The sequence below is a fragment of the Dermacentor albipictus genome, unplaced genomic scaffold, assembly GCF_038994185.2.
Source record: "Dermacentor albipictus isolate Rhodes 1998 colony unplaced genomic scaffold, USDA_Dalb.pri_finalv2 scaffold_150, whole genome shotgun sequence".
NCBI classification, from domain to species: domain Eukaryota; kingdom Metazoa; phylum Arthropoda; class Arachnida; order Ixodida; family Ixodidae; genus Dermacentor; species Dermacentor albipictus.
The window spans coordinates 90,001-95,690 of record NW_027225704.1 but is presented as its reverse complement, the minus strand read 5'-3'; the positions used below and the strand labels follow the sequence as shown (position 1 = coordinate 95,690).

At 56.9% G+C, this 5,690-nt stretch overlaps 1 pseudogene; it reads left to right on the top strand.

Moving 5' to 3' along the window:
* Positions 1-3,576: 3,576 nt before the first annotated feature.
* LOC139053543 (U2 spliceosomal RNA) lies at positions 3,577-3,808 on the top strand (annotated as a pseudogene).
* Positions 3,809-5,690: the final 1,882 nt, after the last annotated feature.

Below are 5,690 nucleotides of genomic sequence, written 5' to 3'. Positions count from 1 at the left end.
TGGCCTTGGCACGGCCGATTTGAGCTCTCGCGATCGCCGCGGTACCGCCGCTCACCGATTCAAGGCACGCTAGCGCGGCCCCTTCGCCATTTTTCGAGTAAGAGTGCGAAAAGCGCGCGCGGCGTGCTCGTCGCCCCGGCTGACGTAGTCTCGGACTTAGTCTCGCTCACGCCGCCCCGGCTGACGTCGTCTCGGACTTAGTCGCGCTCACACCGCCCCGGCTCACGTGGTTTCGGACTTTCGTCTCTTCCGAGCGCTCGCGTCGTCGTGGGCACGATTCTCGAGTGCGGAGCGGTGCGCGGACACCACCACGAACACGCGCAAGCCGAAAACGGCACTACGGTACAACGTCGGCCAGGGCGGTACGGCCCCTTATAAGAGCAGCGATAAGTGACCAGACCTCCACGGGGCCGTACTCGTGCGACAAGGCGGCGTACTGCGCCGAGCCGAGCGCCAATATTTGGCTTTGGCACGGCCGATTTGAGCTCTCGCGATCGCCGCGGTACCGCCGCTCACCGATTCAAGGCACGCTAGCGCGGCCCCTTCGCCATTTTTCGAGTAAGAGTGGGAAAAGCGCGCGCGGCGTGCTCGACGCCCCGGCTGACGTCGTCTCGGACTTGGTCGACGCCCCGGCTGACGTAGTCTCGGACTTAGTCTCGCTCACGCCGCCCCGGCTGACGTCGTCTCGGACTTAGTCGCGCTCACACCGCCCCGGCTCACGTGGTTTCGGACTTTCGTCTCTTCCGAGCGCTCGCGTCGTCGTGGGCACGATTCTCGAGTGCGGAGCGGTGCGCGGACACCACCACGAACACGCGCAAGCCGAAAACGGCACTACGGTACAACGTCGGCCAGGGCGGTACGGCCCCTTATAAGAGCAGCGATAAGTGACCAGACCTCCACGGGGCCGTACTCGTGCGACAAGGCGGCGTACTGCGCCGAGCCGAGCGCCAATATTTGGCTTTGGCACGGCCGATTTGAGCTCTCGCGATCGCCGCGGTACCGCCGCTCACCGATTCAAGGCACGCTAGCGCGGCCCCTTCGCCATTTTTCGAGTAAGAGTGGGAAAAGCGCGCGCGGCGTGCTCGACGCCCCGGCTGACGTCGTCTCGGACTTGGTCGACGCCCCGGCTGACGTAGTCTCGGACTTAGTCTCGCTCACGCCGCCCCGGCTGACGTCGTCTCGGACTTAGTCGCGCTCACACCGCCCCGGCTCACGTGGTTTCGGACTTGCGTCTCTTCCGAGCGCTCGCGTCGTCGTGGGCACGATTCTCGAGTGCGGAGCGGTGCGCGGACACCACCACGAACACGCGCAAGCCGAAAACGGCACTACGGTACAACGTCGGCCAGGGCGGTACGGCCCCTTATAAGAGCAGCGATAAGTGACCAGACCTCCACGGGGCCGTACTCGTGCGACAAGGCGGCGTACTGCGCCGAGCCGAGCGCCAATATTTGGCCTTGGCACGGCCGATTTGAGCTCTCGCGATCGCCGCGGTACCGCCGCTCACCGATTCAAGGCACGCTAGCGCGGCCCCTTCGCCATTTTTCGAGTAAGAGTGGGAAAAGCGACCGCGGCGTGCTCGACGCCCCGGCTGACGTCGTCTCGGACTTAGTCGACGCCCCGGCTGACGTAGTCTCGGACTTGGTCTCGCTCACGCCGCCCCGGCTGACGTAGTCTCGGACTTGGTCTCGCTCACGCCGCCCCGGCTGACGTCGTCTCGGACTTAGTCGCGCTCACACCGCCCCGGCTCACGTGGCTTCGGACTTGGTCTCTTCGAGCGCTCGCAGCCAGGTCGGGGCCGACGCCGACGTCTGCGTGGGGCTTCAACGATTCCCGGCGCGACGCAATGCAACTGCGCGCAGGATGCCAGCGACTCCGCCGTGGCCGTGCGGCGGTGTACACGCAGAAGTTTCGTGAAGGGGTATCGAGCTCCCGCCGCCCCGGCGGACGTGGTTTCGGACTTTAGCGCTCGCAGCGATCTCGCGGCGATCGCTGACGTCTGCGCGGTTTCAGGTGTGCTACGATGCAGCAGTCTGCCGCACGACAATTTACGGAAGCGAGTGCATTCCGCCCCGGCGGACGCGGCAGCGGACTTTGTGCCTGCGGGAGTGCTCTTGTTGCTGTAAAATTTGAACGGGTGCAGCTGCGCGAAGCAAGTGTACACATTTTCTCTCTCTCTCTCTCTCTCTCTGCCTCTGAGGCGACTGTAATTTTAATTTAAATGCAATTGGAGGCGGGAGCAACCTGATGAGAGTAGGCGGACTTCGGCACACCTTGTAGTTTAGAAATTGTTTTCAAGCTTTGAGGACATACACAATCGCGCCATCTGCTTTCCCCGTCTCTTTGGCACTTCATAGTGTGTGCAGCATGCTCTGCATTCCAAAGAAACGCGCCTGTTTCTCCCCCTCTCTCACGTTCTTCTTGTCTTTCTTGCTGCTCTTGTGAGAAGTTGCTATGCTCTTTACTCGCTGTAAAATAGAATGCTTGCGCGAGCCAACAACTTGCGTGTCTTTCTTTTTTTTTGTTGTTGTTGTTTTTTTCTCTCTTCCCAAGACGTTTCTGCCATTATTCACTAGCTCTCGTTCTTAGTATGCAACGGAGCGTTAGCTCGCGCCATCTACCTTTCTTTCTGTATGGCGAAGGCCGTAGGTTTTCCTAGTTCCGCACACAGATGGCGCGGATGCGTTTTCGCGCCAGTTTCGAACGACCTCGCTGTACACATGTTTCTCATTTAAAAGTTTCAAAGGGGCTTGCGAAAGGGCGTGGTCCTTTTTTCTTGCGCAAGGCTGAGCTTTCCAGCTGTGCTTAAGCTATGCTAGCATGTGTGCGTATGTGTGTGTGTGTGTGTGTGTGTGTGTGTGTGTGTGTGCGTGCGCGCGCGCGCGTGCGTGCGCGTGCATATGTGTGCGTGTGTGTGTATACACGCACACGGTAAAGATGATGGGGTAGCGCTATTTCTTTCTTTCTTTCTTTCTTTTTTAACAACACCTGTGCTCCACATGGCGATCTTCCTGCCCTCTATGTTTCCGGTTGGAAGGAGTGCGCAGCCTTTTCTATATTTATTTATTTTTTTTTTCATTCTCTTTCATTCGTACATGAGGCGCGCTACCTAATTCTAGCGGTCGAATCGACACGTTGCAATCCGTCCCGGCCTGTGCCGTATGAAAACTTTCAGTGGGCCTTGCGGTAAATAAAAGGAAATGAGGGAAATGCGCGTAGTGTATTACACTTGCGCACGGGCTTGAAACGAAGGCCTCAAAGAAAGCCGCCTTGAGCGGTCGCATTCAGACGGAAGTAAGCATTCCCCTTGCGCGTGTTTTCCGCTCGCCTGTTCCGTTTTCTACGAGGTTGCCTTCGTTGGTTTTGCCTTGCGAACAAGCTTGCGCTCGGGTCTCGTTTCTACGCGACGGCGTTTCGTTAACAGTGAAAGACTGAGGCGTCGCGAGTTGATTCGCGAGATAGAGAGCATAGAGTCTCTAGACGGGCTGGGTTTTATAAGATTGCCCACGCTGTTGCTGAGGTTACCAATGTCGCCAGGGCACCCACAAGGCAGTGGTACAATGGAGTGAAGTGAAAGACATCGCTTCTCGGCCTTTTGGCTAAGATCAAAGTGTAGTATCGCTTCTCGGCCTTTTGGCTAAGATCAAAGTGTAGTCAATGCAGCTGGCTTGCCCGGCCTTTGACACACTCATCTTTGTAGAGGCGCCCGGCTACCTGCTCCGGTTATAGCAAGGTCTTTCCCCTATCCCAGCCCTATCTTTCCAGGCCCTTGGCTCCCTGCTGCACTGCCTCCAGGACAGCCCGCGTGCTGCCACCTGGTGGCCCCTGGACGACCCACACCGGCCCGCTTCCTGGTCCTGCCGCTGCCTGGCGCTGCCTGCCGCCCCTCGGAGACTCCTGCCCTGCTCGGCCTGACCACTGCTTGGTGCTGCCTGCCTGCGGGGTGCCTGCTGGTCCTGCCGTCTCGACTGGTGCTGTGCTGGGGCACAACCGGCTGGCCCCTGCCTTCGCCATCGTCTGTCATGGGCTCGCCCTGCGAAAATCCGCTGCCCTAGTGGAAGAAAGGTTCCCTATGAAACAAAAATGGAGTGCCCGATTTCCGGCAACATTTTCGCTGCAGTGGGACCGAGCGCCTCGAAAACAAACTTGTCGTATGGCCAAGTGTGGCGAAATATATTCAAGGGTTCAGAGGTGCCTCAGCTTTCCAACCTGTATGTTATGAATACCTGTTGCTACCTTTTCGTCATCATCATCCTGCTGGCTACGACCACTGCAGGGCAAAGACCTCTCCCATTATTCTCCAAGCACCCCGGTCACGTGTAAGCCCGGTCACGGTCGCCGTCTAGTGCCTGCGCCCTTCCTAATCTAATCTGCCCTCCTAAATTTCCGCCACCCCGTGCTACGCTTCCCTTCTCTTGGAATTCAGTCGGTAACCCTTAATTGATGATCTTCCCCCCACATTGCATGCCCTGCGCACGCCCATTTCTTTTTCTTGGTTTAAACTAAGGTGTCATTAGCTCGCGTTTGTTCGCTCACCCCCCGAATCTGCTCTATTCTTATCCCCCGTAGCGCTACACCCATCATTCTTCTTTCCAAAGCTCGTCGCGTCGCCCTCAGTTACCCTTCGGTAATCCTTAAGGTCCTTCGTTGCGGCACTCGCGGCATCTTTCTCATTTAAATAAGGCTATTTCGTTCAGTTTTGGGGGAAAACTCAATGAGCTAGGCGCGATTGTGTCCCCGGCGCCGCTCTCAACAAGATGGCGGCGCCCAGGCTTTTTGCCTGGTGGTTCGGCTTGACGCAGAACACGCCTGCAGGGCAGTGAAGCCGCATTGAAGGGGCAACGAGCGGCGCAGTGAAGCGCATGCTCGGGCGAAAAACGCGAACATCAGCCAAAAATACAACCAAATGGCCAAATACGAATTTCCGTTATGGGAAATTGGAGTTCAGTTGGCGCGTTGCGCTCGCCTAAGGTAAAGAACATAAATGCGAGTGCCACATCAGCCAAGTCAATGCTGAGGATCGCGTATCATTTCTTATTTATTTTTCCCCTTGCCTCCTGGCCTGCGTGGCCCTAGCGCGCATGCCCACGAAAGTAATGCAATAAGGAAAACGCGAAATCATGCGGTGACGGCTGTATCATATCCATTGTGCGTGCTTTGTTCTTTTTGGACTACAGTGGTGTGCGTTATGAGAAAGTTTCAGTGACCAGCGAACCTATATTTAGAACCACATTTACGGTTACTGCTAACAAGCTGCGGGTAGGTGTTTTTTTTTTCTTTCTTTCTTTTTTTCGCTACCAACGATGGGTTATCGCAACCGCGATCGGTTGTGCTAGACGCGTTCTTGCCAAACGTTGGCTCTATACGCGACCCGTGACGCGTGGTCGGCACATTCAAGCAGTCCATTGCAAACCGTTCCAAGAAGAAGGATGCTAGCTCCACGTTCCGCCGGGAGCGCTAGTTCGAAGATTGTACTTTTAGACCCTCGAGGAAGCACCGCCATCCCACGTTTTCTATAACGCGCTAAGACTCAGAGCGACAGCGACCACTTGTCTTTGTCAATATCTCGGACACACTTTTTTTTTTTTCTTTAATCCAGATCGTCAGACGAGCCCGCGTTCACGCGCACTCGCTCTCTCCGATAAGCAGGGTAGCTCGGTTGGGGTGTTGTAGGGCCTCGCGCATGCGCTGCT